At 43.6% G+C, this 13,827-nt stretch overlaps 1 long non-coding RNA gene across 1 annotated transcript; it reads right to left on the bottom strand.

The window, feature by feature from the left end:
- Nucleotides 1-6,832: 6,832 nt before the first annotated feature.
- Nucleotides 6,833-13,504, bottom strand: LOC123836881 (uncharacterized). Its single transcript, XR_006789101.2, has 4 exons — nt 12,524-13,504; nt 11,946-12,082; nt 7,894-8,026; nt 6,833-7,656 (listed from the first exon to the last, which is right to left on the bottom strand). It is a non-coding gene; the product is annotated as an uncharacterized LOC123836881 (long non-coding RNA).
- Between the last annotated feature and the right edge of the window lie 323 nt (nt 13,505-13,827).

The raw sequence follows: 13,827 nt of genomic DNA, 5'->3' as shown, positions 1-13,827 counted from the left end.
CTTCTTGCTTCCTTTGTTTCTGATCTATATTAAGCCCATAACTTGCTTCTGGACCTCTGCAACTGTTAGCTTCATCCTAAATGTTTAATAATCCAGATTGCTGTCTTAGTCGGCTAGGGCCGCCATAACAAAATACTACCAATTGGGGGGTTTAAACAAAGAAATTTTATTTTTCCACACGTATTTCCAGTTCTGGAGGCTAGAAGTCCAAGATCAAGGTGTCAGCAGGGTTGGCTCCTCCTGAGTCCTTGGCTCGTAGATGGCCACCGTCTCGCTGGGTCCTCACATCATCGATCGGTCTGTGTGTGTCTGCGTCCTAATCTCCTCTTATTAGGACATCAGTCATATGGGACTAGGGCCCATTCATTTGACTTCAAGATCCTATCTCCAAATAAGGTCATATTCTGAGGTGGCTAGAGTTAGGACTTCAACATATGAATTGGGGCATGGAGGAGGACACAATTCACAATCACCTTTCCAACCCTCTTCTTCAGGACAACTTTGCCCTTCACCACGGTGAAGCTTGCCAACCTGTCCCTCGGCTTCATCCACACCTCCCACTGAAGCACACTGTGGCAGCAGCATGGGGCCGGAGCATGTTGGCTAACACATCACATGTCCTTCTTCTGGGTGGGGCTGCCCCACCTGAGCCTGCAGCGCCATGTGAGGTGACCTCCTTTCAAGTTCAGAACATGGTGGGGCGAGTCCAGTCCCCTCCATGTTGACTCCCCTTCAGCTTTTTTGGGATGTGTTTACTACCTACGACTTCTTGACCTCAGACAGCCCCCACTTTGCCAAGAGATTTGAACTCTGAGGAAGAAACTAAAACTTCTCTCTCTCTCTTTCTGTCTCTCTCTTCCTTTCAGTTCTACCTCCCTGAACCAAAATCGATTTTCTATTTCCAGCAGTATAGAAACTTTCCTTATATCATATTCTCTCTTTCTTCCATCATGGCTCAAAATAATAACACTATCTCAGGCCTCCAAGTTTTACTCTTGATATACAGATGGAAGCTTTTTGGAATTTGGGAAACACTTTTCTCTCTCAGCAAAGCATTGATTTGAAGACTCTCTCACTTTTCACATAGCAATTCTAACATGAAACCCAAAGCTAAGCCAAGATTCTTTATTCTGGGTGGTCTCTTCCTTCCCCTGAATTGATAGATTCAATGCCAGGACAGCCAGATAGCAAGGAATGAAAATACATGGATATGTCAAGACTACAGTTCTTGTTGCACTAACAGCTGGGAAACAAATATTCCAGTCCATCCCCCAGAATAAGCTGATTTGTTACAGGCATTTGATGATCTGGTTAGCACTAGAATTATTTTCCTTGGTAGATAGGTAACTAGGGAAGCAATGAAGAGAACCATCAAACGTGTTCGTTAAGAATTCACTGGCAAGGGCCTTTCTCTGGTCCAGAGCCAGAAACCTTCAGTATCCAGCAGTAATTGTCTTCCCAGGAACTTGAAGGTGCCCACCACCCTTATTATTTGCCCATATCTCACCTGGGACCCCTAAGGGCTATGGAAAGTAGAAGAGGAGAACCCTGAGAAAACATCCAGTACAGAAGGGCCAAATTGGCTGGATCCTTGGTAAGTACATAAGTACATAAAAAACTTGACTTAGAGGCAATCCAACATGGCGGCTAACACGGGCCTAGAGTCAGACAGCTTGGCTTCACATCCTGACACTCCCCCTTCCTACACTGTCACTCCACGTTATGAAATCTCTCTAGAGGTCATCTGTAAAATGAGGGTTACTAAAAGACCTATGTTTATGGTGTTGTGGTAAAGCTTAGAGGAGTGAATACATGTAAAATGCTAGAACAGCCCTTGACACATAGCAGACTCTCCATAAATGTTAATGCAAGTATTATCAGGTTGTGGAAAAGTGGTTCTTATGAATAATATTAATAGCCAAAATTTATTGAGTGCTTATAATATGCCAGGCAATGTTATAAATTCCCTACATGTGTAATGGGGGCTAAAAATTATTAATATAAGAATATTTTTAAAGCCTGTTTTCCATCCCTTTCTAGGTCTATCCACCCCCACTTCCACTAGTAAAACTCTGATTTGGTTTCCTTGGCACTTCCCCATATCATCGGCTCATGGGCCTTAATCCACAGATTGTGGGGAAATACTGTAAGCCTGAGAGGCAAGAGAATTTATATTTGAAATGAAGAGAACTCCTGGCAGTAAAAAAAGAATAGCTCCAAGAAAACACAGCAGCGTGAGTATGAGAAGTTTTACTTGGCAGTTGAGAGTGGAATAGGAGAGATTTTCAAGTACAGCTACTCTGTGTTGAAAGGGAGGGGTGGACAAATTGAAGGCAGAGAATTTTTTTTTTAAGTGTACCTATTTCTTATGCATACATTACCCTCTTGGAATTTTCTTAAGAAACTACAGTAAACACTTGAATTGCTTTTGATTAAGCTTCTCTGTTAACTTGTTTTTCTCTTTGAGTGGGATTCGAAGTGAAGACAGGACCACAAGGGAACCTACCTTTATACGGGTTATACACACATTTTCTCAGCAGTCCTGTGAGGTGGATACTATTATTATCCATTCTTTGAAGGGAAAACTGAAGCTCAAAGAGGTAACTTGCTCACAGTCACACAGAAAGCTCCAGAACCTGAATTCAAATCTAAGTAGTTTGACCTTGGAGCCGGTATACTGTCCACCGTGCTATATAATTATCCATTTAAGCTTGCATTAATTCGTTCTTCCTCAGTTGTCCTCCTGAGATTGTTGTCTAAACTAATGCCTGGTTTCTTCCCAATACCTGAAAATATTTCCTTTCAATTAAAACAGAAACCAAAGTGTGTGTGTGTGTGTGTGTGTGCGTGCACGTGCACACGAGCACACATGTGCCTTTTAATTTAAATAATTTAAATATCAAATATTCACAATGTTTTAAATTCAAAAGGTATAAATGGTATAGAGCAAGGTCTCCCTCCTAACCTTGTTCCCCCAGCCATCTGGTTCCCCTTCCCAGAGGCAAACAATGTTATCAGCTTCTATTGTATATTTCTAGATAAAAGCACTACAAGCAAATACATTCTGTCTCTCTCTCTTTTTCTGAATGATAGCATAACATATCGATGTTGTGCATTTTGATTGTTTCCATTTGTCAATACTGGAAACAGTCTTGGAAACCATTCCATATTGGTATACAAGGAGTGTCCTCATCGTTCCTTACAGCTAAAAATAACCCATTAGGATGCACCCTCATTTCTGTTGGACAATCAGAAAATTTCTAAATGTGTGCTCTTGTAAATGATGGGACAATGACTACTTGGTCATTGTGCATGTTTGTAGATCCAAAGTACAAATTTCTAGAAACAGAATTGCTGGGTCAAAGGCCATGTGCCCATGTATTTTTAATAGATACTCCTAAACTGCCTTCCATAGATTTTTTTTTTTTTTGAGAGAGAGAGAGAGAGAGAGAGAGAGAGATTGAACACAGGCTCAAGCAGGGAGAGAAGCAAAAGGAGAGGAAGAGGGACAAGCAGACTCTGCTCAGCAGAGGCTCAACCTCGGGAGGCTCAACCCTGACATCACGACCTGAGCCGAAATCAAGAGTGGGATGCTTAACCAACTGAGCCACCCAGGTTCCCCTTCCACAGATTATTTTTAACAAAGTACATGCCTACCAGCAACGTATGAGATTGTTTATTCTCCTTCACCCTCTCCAATATAGTGGGTTATTAAACTTTCTGGTCTTTGCCCATCTGATAGATGAAAACGGAAAATCCATTTCTTCTCTTGCCTCAGGTTACTTGAGTTTAAACTGTAACTTGATGCCCACAAACCTTTTCATTCATTCATTTAAATAGTATAAGGCATTTCCCACATGCAAGGTTCTATCCCAGTCACCCCTTCTTCGCCGTGTGAAGTAGAATCTCTCTCCAAAATCGTTATGTGGCTTAAGATTCCTCCAGATGGCTGGGATTTGAATAACTCCTGATTTCTTCATGGTAGAATAATAGGATAATTATTGGGGTTTTCGGAGGAGCAAATAAATAATATTCCTGTCCCAATTCTCTCCCCAACCCCCTCCCCACCCAGCTCTAAGTTGGGACCAATCAAGAGACAGTCACGGGAATCAGACAGATGGGGATGAAAATATCTGCTTTATGTCTGATAAAGCCGATTGGAGTCTAAAGCTTAGACCCAGAAACAGGTGGGTTTTCTAATATCTGCCTTGAACCAAAAAACAAACAAAAAAGCCATAATTAAATCCATACACATGGTCACAGGCAGGCCTTCTCAGCAAAGGTCAGTCTTCTGTGCAGTCATGGCCCACTTATTATAGGGCCTCAGAGGCAAGTGGGTTTCCCGAGGACAGCCAAGCCCACCAAGAGCCTGCAGAAGGGCAGAGCCACAAGGGCTGATCAAGCAGACCAGCTACACACACTACATGTAGCCACAGGAGTGTCGCTCCCGTATATCTCCCCCCACACACACACCCCTCAGAGGCAAGGAAATTCTCACCCCTCCATGCAAATGTATGGAGAAGGGATAAGAATAGTTCTAAAGAAAATGGGATCTTTTGGGGGGTGGGAGGGAATTAAAAGTGTGAAAAGAGTGCAGAATGTATTCACTGCTTCATTCATAAAATACTGATTGAGGATTTACCCAGTACCAGGCTCTGTGTGAGGCTCTGGGACTGAGATGACAAATACTCAGATCTTGCCTTCTGTAGGACTGACGTTGTACAAGAGAGATAGCCACATAAATAAGTCAGCTTATACAAACTCTAACCGAAGCATGGACAAAGGAATGGACAAGGCTTTGCTGAGGTGCCCTGAGCTGTGCTAGGAAGGATGAGTAGGCATCAGGGGTTTGGGGGTCAGGCGTGAGGGAATGCCAGATCAGAAAAAGTTGCAGTTGCAAAAGGAGAGAACGGAATCAAGTTGTGTTTGCGGCACAGAGAGTATTTCTGTGTGGATGGGGACCTGTGCAGAGGGGAAGGCAGGGCACAGGGGGTATAAGACACGTCTGGGGAAGCACCAGGGCTGGGCTGGGAAGCCTCTGTAAGCCACACTCGGGAGCTTGTGCTTGATCCTCAGACAAGGGGGAGCACTTCGTGCTTTTTAAGCAAAATTGACATGACCCAATTTGTTTCAGGACGATCACTCTGACAGCAAATGAGGAAGATAGAGTAGAAAGAGAGAGAGAGACCTAAGGTGGAAGGACCAGTTAAGAGTTAACAAACTGGTGCAGAACAAAGAGGTTAAGGGTCAAGATTAGCACAAGGGTGAACAAGAAAAGTAAAGAGATTCAGCAGACATTCCCTCAGTAGAATGAGCAAGATGTGTGATTAACTAGGCATGGGAGGTGAGTGGGAGGGAATCCAGGGCAAACAGGCATTCTGTTTGAATGGTGACGCAGGAACTGATACTGGGAACAAAAGAGGAGCAGGTTGGGGGGGAGAAGAAATTGAGTTTTGTTTTGGATCATGCTGTGTTAGAGTTGCCTGAAAGATACCTAGTAGGATGTGTCCAGCAGGTGCCAAGAAATGAAAGTCCAAGCTCAGGAGAGAAGTCGGGGCACAGACAGACATGGTAGCTATCAGTATAAGGGCTGTAAGGGAAGCTTTGGGAGTCCTTTAAGAGTGGTCAGCTGCACAAGCAATGAGGCATGCGAGAGAAACAGGATGGTACAGGGGAGCAAACAGGCAATGGGTATCTGGAACAGAGAAGAGGTCAATGAGGACAGTTCCATGGGAGAGTGAGGAGGTCTGGGAGATAAGGAGGGAGGAACTCTTCAATGAATCATGGAGGATCAAATATTTCCTCCTCCTAGATGTTCAAGGCCACACTGCCTCTTTGGAGGGGACAGTTTTCTCATCCACATCTGTCCTAATGGCATTCATCTTCCAGGGCTACCTGGAAAGCTAACTGGGTGAGACAAAGAAGGATGAGGACAATGGCTCAGCTTCCCCCTGCATTCCTCTCTGGAAGAAGCTTCTCCTTGTTTGCCATAGAATGGAGGACAAGAGTAGAGCGGGGCCTTAGGAACACCTTCCCAACAAAATCTTGCAAAAGCTCTGCATTTACAAACATCAAAAGGAAATCTAATATCCTCCTTCATGGGTTTAAGGAAATCTAATATCCTTCTTTTCCTTCTTTATGGATTTCTCACCAATGTAGCCCACTCTGTCTAATAGCGATCCCTGCCAGGATCCTTCATGACCACACCATCTGCTCTGGTCAACAACTTGGCCAACTCTCTATGCTCACCTTTCTCTAGCCATCAGATCTTGGCACAAGCTAGTCCATGTGCCTGGAACATCCCATTCTTCCTATAAAATTTCTCTTCATTTCTCTTAATTTCTTCAAAGTCATGCTTGAGTCTTACCCCGTTCATTTTCTGAGTCTGTGCATCAATTGAGATGCACAGCTACTACCCTTTGCCTGCAGACTTGGTCTATGTTAACATTTTTTTTCTACAGAAATCATGTCATTTGTCATAATTACTTAGGGGAATAAGCAGACTCTTCTAGATAACCAGAGCTCTGCCTCTAAGCATCAATATTTTATTTGCTTCTTTGAATGGACCAATATTTATTGAGCACTGACTTGTTATGTGCCAAACACTGTGCTACACGATGGAGATTTTAAACAAAGGAGAGTAAACACAGAGAAAGTATTCATTACATAGGCCAAGAAACAAGCCTGGGCCTCCTTTAGGGGATGAAAAATTTACATCTTAATTGCTCCCACTGCCTTCTTTGATAGATCTTACTAAAGCAGATTATTCTCTTCCCCACCTTCTTAAACAGAGAGGAATGAACAACATCTGAGACATTTGTGTTGACTTGGGTTCATCAACTTGAACATTTCTTTTTTTTAATTAGAAAAACAATATGTTCCTTGTGAAAAGTTGCAAAAAAATTTTTTATTAGTCACCCATGGTCATACCATCCAAAAAGCAACCGCCACTAACATATTTGTGTGTCTCTCTAGGCTTTTGTCCAACCAGTTTTAGGAAGTTTACCATAATAGAGATATAATATATTGAACACAAAAGTTCATAGTTTGTTCTCTTACAAGTTCCCAGTATGGCGTAGCCAGTTTTCCAGGAAGCATCCTTTGTTGAACAATGTCAACCAGGAGAGAAATCCCAAGCCATTTTCCCCCACTTCTCTGGCCCCTCCTGCCCCCATACAGGTGAGCAGAGCTCATCCTATCCTCTGCTGTGACAGCAGAAGCTTGGAAGAGCAGAGGAGGGGTGGACACAACATGTCCAAGGCTGAGAAATCTGTAGGACCCAGGGATGAATTAAGAGAGAGTCCTCCTTCTTTCTGGAGAGAGGAATCGCAAGTCTCAGGGAGTAGGGTATAGCAATAGGAGGTTCTAGACACAGAGAAAGGAAGACGGAAAAAGGAGGCATGTGGGAAGTGGGAAGAGATGTCCAGGAGAAGCAGGGGCATCCATATGGAAGACCCTCTGACTAGCAGGGGTATCCATTCTCCACCCTCACCGTTGGCACAAAGTGGAGATAACCCTTCAGAGGCTACACTGTACCACCTGAGAAGGAACACCTTCGAAAGCTATCATCCAAGCAGAGAAGACCATAATATGTCCCATCTTGAAGACACACAAGTTTCCAACTTTTCCATTTCCAGAGGATCCTTGTACACAAACCTTGAAAGACAGAAAAGGGACCTTTAATATGTATTGTGTTTGTAAGAGAGGGACATCTCCCAGGACTACCAATGACCAGGGAAGGAAAATATATCCTTGCTACCTGTTGAGAACATAGTGTCAACTTCACGCACCCCAAGGAAGTTATAGACTGCTTATAGAATGTGACGGGTAGTTGCCCCTATGCAAAATGGCCCCAGAACACCCACAATTAAACATCCATTGTTCTTCCTTCACCTTCAGTGCAGTGACTCCCAACCTTGTCTTCATGTTGGAATCACCAGGAGAACTTCCAAAACTACTGATGGCCTGTGTCCCACCTCTGGAGATTGTATAAATCCATCTTGGGGGTGGCCTGGATTTAAAATTACTAAAAAAAAAAAAAAAAAAAAGATGCTCAGGTGATGATAATGTGTGTCAGATGTGTTTGAAAACCACTGCTTTAATGTCAGGTCCTGGAAATCATTTCTCCTCTTAGGTGGTCTATAGACTGCCTGGAGCTGCCCATCGCCCCAACTTTAATCCAGTGTTCTGGAAAAGCTTCTAGAATATATCTGAAATAGGGGGAAATGAATTTGGAACAGTGCAAATAAAATGCATGAACTGTAGAATCATAACTCTTTTTTTAAACATTGAATATATCTGCTGGGAGACCTCAGCTTTTTCTGGATAGCTGATCTGGCTAAAGAAGTAGCCACCAGATAAGCCAAGTTTTATGTCATCTCTATGAGTGTATGGGTTATGTGTCTATCTATGCATATGCTTATAGATATTTAGCCTAAAAGTTGATGAGTTCAAACTATAATGTCTTCTCTGAGGGTTCAAGCAACTTGAGAGCAGGTATCATATTAATGCGTCATTGTGTGGCATCTTGAAGAGAAACTTTACACCCAGGAAGTTCACAGTAAATGTCCAGAGTGATCTTTAACACTAATGTTGCTGCTGATTCTCCCAGTGCTGGCTAATGGACCAAGGAACAGCTCCAACTCCTAAGTGACAAGGCACTCCTTATAGAAGTGGTATCTGGGGTCTTCTTGGGGATATCAAATATGATCTCTTCCTAATTAAAATAGTCCAGATGAGTACTCTTACTTGTTCTCTAGGGAGGACACTGACTAAGAGAGTTAAAAGCAATGAGTTCACCTTATAGCTTCCCACTCAACTGTCCTTTAAAAGTGAAAACAATTATTTTAATCACTCTTAACTGGAGGCTGCCCAGAGCTAGAATAGGTTCTCTGAGCATCCTTGAGAGACCTGGACCAGGGAGAGAGCTGGTCCTCAGAGCTCCTGGCTGAGGCAATCTGAGGACATTCCCCAGAAGACATACTCTTCACTTCTTGGTTTAAAACAATAAATTAAAAGTTTAGGAAAACAATACTAAACATCACACTAATTGACTTCAGAGACAAAAGACAGATCTAGCCCACTATAGCTCAACTCAGCCTCCGGCAAAGGCCAGAGAGTCTATGTGGAGCATGGGTCCCACCTTGGAGAGTAAATGTGTTCTGTTGGCATCACTGCCACGAGCGCATAGGCAAACCAAAGTGTTCTTGCCCTCTGACATGTCTTTCTTGTTTACCCTTCTTTTAAAAACCTTATTTTCCTCTTATAGCAGAGCCCTTCATAGAGAAGGTCTAATGATGTATTTCATTATATCCAATCTCAGTTATGTTTTGCCTCAGTGTGCTACAGGGGATCCCCCAAAACTCTTTAAAAAGAAAGACCTTAAAATGAATATTTGACGCCTTTGGGTACACTTTGATCTTAAATAAAATATCTCATTTGACACACCTGGGGAGATAGAACAATTGGGGGAGGAGGGAATGGCTTTTTTAAAAGTGAAACAAATAACAAGGAATTGCAAGACTCCAAAAGAGTGAGAAGTGCAGTGGTGTCATGACACAAATTGCACCTGTGGATCCCTTTCCATGGAAAGATCATTCTGAGAATAGCCTTTTTGTAGAATGAAGGAATCCTCTGACCATTTTTCCTCCTGAACCCTCTCTTCTCCTCAGTACTTCCTAACTATGGCATTAGTAACTAGTCTGACCTCTAAATGTTCTTGATTTCCATGAATCCACTCTCTCCTAGACCTCACCCTAACTTTCTAGATGCTTCTTCCCCATCCTGCTTAGGGGCACATCAATCCCAAGTGCTAGACTCTTGGGTTCTGTCGTTGGCCCTCTTCTCCTAGGCTCTCCCTAGATGACCTAAAACACTCCCATGACTTCAACTGTTATCTGTAAGGTGATGATTTCCAGAGGTAGCTTTTCTGCCAAGGTCTACATCCCATTATTTCTTGGACATGGATTGACCATCATAGAGGTCCCTCAAACTCAACATGTACAAAATGAAATGCATACTGGTTCCTAAATTCTCCTTCCATTCCTGATCTTTGCAACTGGCACTATCACCTACCCCAACACTCAAACAACAAATTGGAGATCACCCTCAAATCCTTCTGTTCACCCCCTTTACCCAGTTCATCATTTGTCTCAGTTAGGAATTGCTCTGGGCTGCTGGATGAAAATGATGGCTATTGCAATTACTTAAGCAAGAAATTATTTATTTTTTTTCTTATATAGCATGAAGTTCAGGGGTAAACCATCCAAGGCTGGTGCACTGGGTCAGCCATGTCACTGGCCCCCTAGACTCCTGGCCTTTCCTCTCTGCCATGCTCTTCACAAGATTCCCATCCTTAAGAGTACATCATGGTTCCACACTGGCTGTTCCCAAGTTCCAGGCAGAAAGAAAGAAAGAGGGAAGAGGCAATCCAGGTATTTCATTTGGCTCATATTTCATTAGCCATAAAGAGAAAGCATAGAACAGCTATTAGTGGGTCAAGATAGAAATCAGGGCCACCCATCCTACTTCTTAATAGCTATCAAATTATCCCCTAACATATTTGTTCATGCCCTCATCATTTCTCCTGTGGATTACTTCAATAGCCTCCTAATTAGACTCCTTGCCTACCACCTGTGCCCCTCACAGCCATGCTTTACACAGCCACCATAACTATCTTTCCTAAATGAGAATCTGACCCTTGCTTAAAATCTTTCAGGGGTTCCCCTATAGCTCTCAAGAAAAAGCCCACCCTGCCTTGCATGGCTTTAAGCCCTTCCCAGTCTGACTCAAAACCATTTCTGCACCTCCTCTCGCCTCTCATCCCCCAAGTTCCAGACACACGAACCACACCTTCATCCCGGGACCTCTCAGTTGTCTTACACCACCCCATCTTCACAAGCACTGTCGCTCTGTCTGCAATGAAGACACTTCCATGTGTAAACAACCATTAAAGATCTGAGGAAGTACCCACACAGCAAGACCACCTGTTCCTACATGAGAAACAGTCAGCAAAACACTATCTTTGTTACGCGTGTATAAATACCACCCTTTTGAAACACGACAGAGCTGCCTCCTCTGTCTCCAGAAACAATCTAAAGATGCCTCTCCAGGAAGAACGACATGGGAGAGTCTCCCCATCACTTCCTCAGTGACCTAATTAGTCCGGACTTCCACACGTCTAAGAAGAGAAGGGAAAAAACGCAACTCTCACTTCAGAGTCCACCTTGCAGCCGAGACACCCCTGTGTAGATGAAAGCAAACCAAAGAAAAAGTGAATAAGGATGAAAGCGAAAGGGAGTAATGATGAAAGAAGAACTGTACCCCCAGATACACAGAAACTCCTGCAAAATGCATCCACCAGCCTGGATTCTGACCTGAGATGCGTGGCTTGTGGGCAAGAACAGAGAGAAGGGAGAAAAAACAAGAGGATAGTTGAAGCCCTGGTGATGATGCTTTTCCTGGTTTTCTCAAAAACTAAACTGCTTCCTACAAGTGCCAGGGGGGAAAAAATCATGGTCAGAAGTTACCATGGGGAAGGCAAGGGTAAAGGTAGTAAAAGGTGACATGTGACAGTGTGTGTGTGTGTGTGAGAGAGAGAGAGAGAGAGAGAGAGAGAGAGAGATGCCCTTGGCACAGCACCCCTGGCTATTTGGAGACCCCTGTGAAAAATGGGACCCCGAGTCTCTTTTGTCATGTGTCAACTGTCTCCTTCCTGGGACCCTTCCGTGGACCTTGCTCATGTTAGTTCAATGTCATCCCCTTTACTGTAAATAAATGTTGCCAGTGGGGAGCTGGCCTATCACCCCAATAGTACTAACACTTGGCTGCTTTTTCCACCACACACATCACCAGGAATGAGATTGGTAAATGAGTCGAGTGTTCTGGAGAAAGAAATATAATGATCACGAGGTTGTCCAATGACAGAAACTGCTAAGGACACATACCTGCTCTCTGTTGATTTATGTTACTGTAGCTCTGTGGGAAGATTCTTAGAAGTGGTAGCGAGAAAAAAAGAAACTGGGGATCTTCGTGTTTCAGTGACATTTCTTCTTGGCCAGTTACTTCTTCTTCGCTCTGTACTCTTTAAAAGAAAAAAAAAAATAGTGTCTTTTAGGCACAAATGATTAAAGAGAAACAGAAGACAGGACAAGAAAGTTCCAAAATGCTCGTCTACTGAAACCCAAAGCAATTTTTCTGAGAGGGGTTGGATAGATTATGTAAAGAAAATGAGTGTTGGGAGAAAGGAAGATTGAGTCACCATGTAGGGGAAAAAGCACCACCCAGCCTAAGCTTCCCCTCTGTAAGCATGCATCGTAGTCATGTTTGTTTTTTCCTAGTCATGTTTTTAGACACCTAGAAAACTGGCCGTCAAGACTAGAAGATTCTGGTGTGGTCTGGGACTAAGGTCATCCTCAAAGCACCACCCAGCAGAGCCCCTAATGAGTGAGTGAAGCCCAGGAATTGCCAATCGCCCTTATACCAAGGCCCTATCCTAACTTGATATAGTCCAGCTCCAACGCACAGGCCACATCACCAGCTCCCCATTCTTCTTTTCTTCCCATCCTCTCGGATTCCTCAATGTTCATCAATCCATAACGTGGCAAGGAAGTCCAGCACCTTTAGAGAGTTACTAGTAACCTACTCTGTTTAGCACAGCTTTGGCTCATTTGACATCGTATTTGAAGAGTATTTCCTGCAGCGACGAAGAGAACTCTCCGGTCCACTATCATTTGCTTGGAGGTCCTTTGCTTAGTAGTAAGCACTTGGATCCATCTTCATTAATCTTCGGCTACTCCAGGGTCATCAATGACGTTGCAGTAAAATCAGACTTGCAGTAAGCAACGGCAGTCTGTGGCACAGTTAATCATGCATGCCTCTAATAACAATTTTAGAACAAGACCAGGTACAAATCAATACAATACAGTGGATCTTGGATTTTTTTCTCTCTTCTGCGAGTGATTGCCTGCTGCCCAGAGGAAGTTTTCTTTAACTGAGGTCCTACAGGGATTTCACGTGTTTGGGAGAAAACTATGAAGGCAAAGAGGAAACTGGTTACATGTAGGTGTTTCCTAACTTTCGAGTTTCACTTTTGTCTCACACACTTTTAACCCAGTAAAGGTGAACTACACAAATGCCACCATCCCAAACTAGACCAGACAGAGGGTCCTGCCTCTCTCCGTTCTGAAGCTGAGGCACCCATGGAAGGCAACTACCTCTCGATCCCAGCTCCACGGCCAGGCCAGCGGCAGGGACAGCAGAGAAGCGACCAGAATAACAGTGTTTCTCCCCTTTCCCTGGTTGGTGGCAAACAACTGGCTATCATCTTACTTTCTTGGTGTCTCCTGGAAAGATTTTAATCTGCTCACTAAGTATCTACCTATGATTTTCATTGCTGGTTTGTTTGTTTTTATGTAAGCTCTACACCCTATGCAAGGCTTGAACTCACAGCCCTGAGATCAAGAGACACATGGTCCAATGACTGAGCCAGCCAGGCACCCCTTCATTGCTGTCTTAAAGCAAAGAGGTTGGGGTGCCTGGGTGGCTCAGTCGGTTGAGTGACCAACTCTTGGTTTGGGCTCAGGTCGTGATCTCGGGGTTGTGGGATTGAGCTCCGTGTCAAGCTCCACACCCACCCAGAGTCTGCTTGAGATTCTCTCTCCCTCTCCCTCTGTCCCCCCAACCCTTTCTCTCTCTCTCAGATAAGTCATAAAAAATAAATTAAAAAAAATAAAGCAAAGAACTCATGGATGAAGGAAAAATGGGGAATTATATCAGCCACACAGTTTTTCTCGTTTTCTTCTGAAATTGTGGAAAGGAGAGTAGATA

The sequence above is a fragment of the Mirounga angustirostris genome, unplaced genomic scaffold (assembly GCF_029215605.1).
Source record: "Mirounga angustirostris isolate CCGP_5_RB_7025 unplaced genomic scaffold, mMirAng1.0.hap1 SCAF_8, whole genome shotgun sequence".
NCBI classification, from domain to species: domain Eukaryota; kingdom Metazoa; phylum Chordata; class Mammalia; order Carnivora; family Phocidae; genus Mirounga; species Mirounga angustirostris.
The sequence above is the reverse complement of the archived record's forward strand: the minus strand, read 5'-3'. Positions and strand labels throughout refer to the sequence as shown.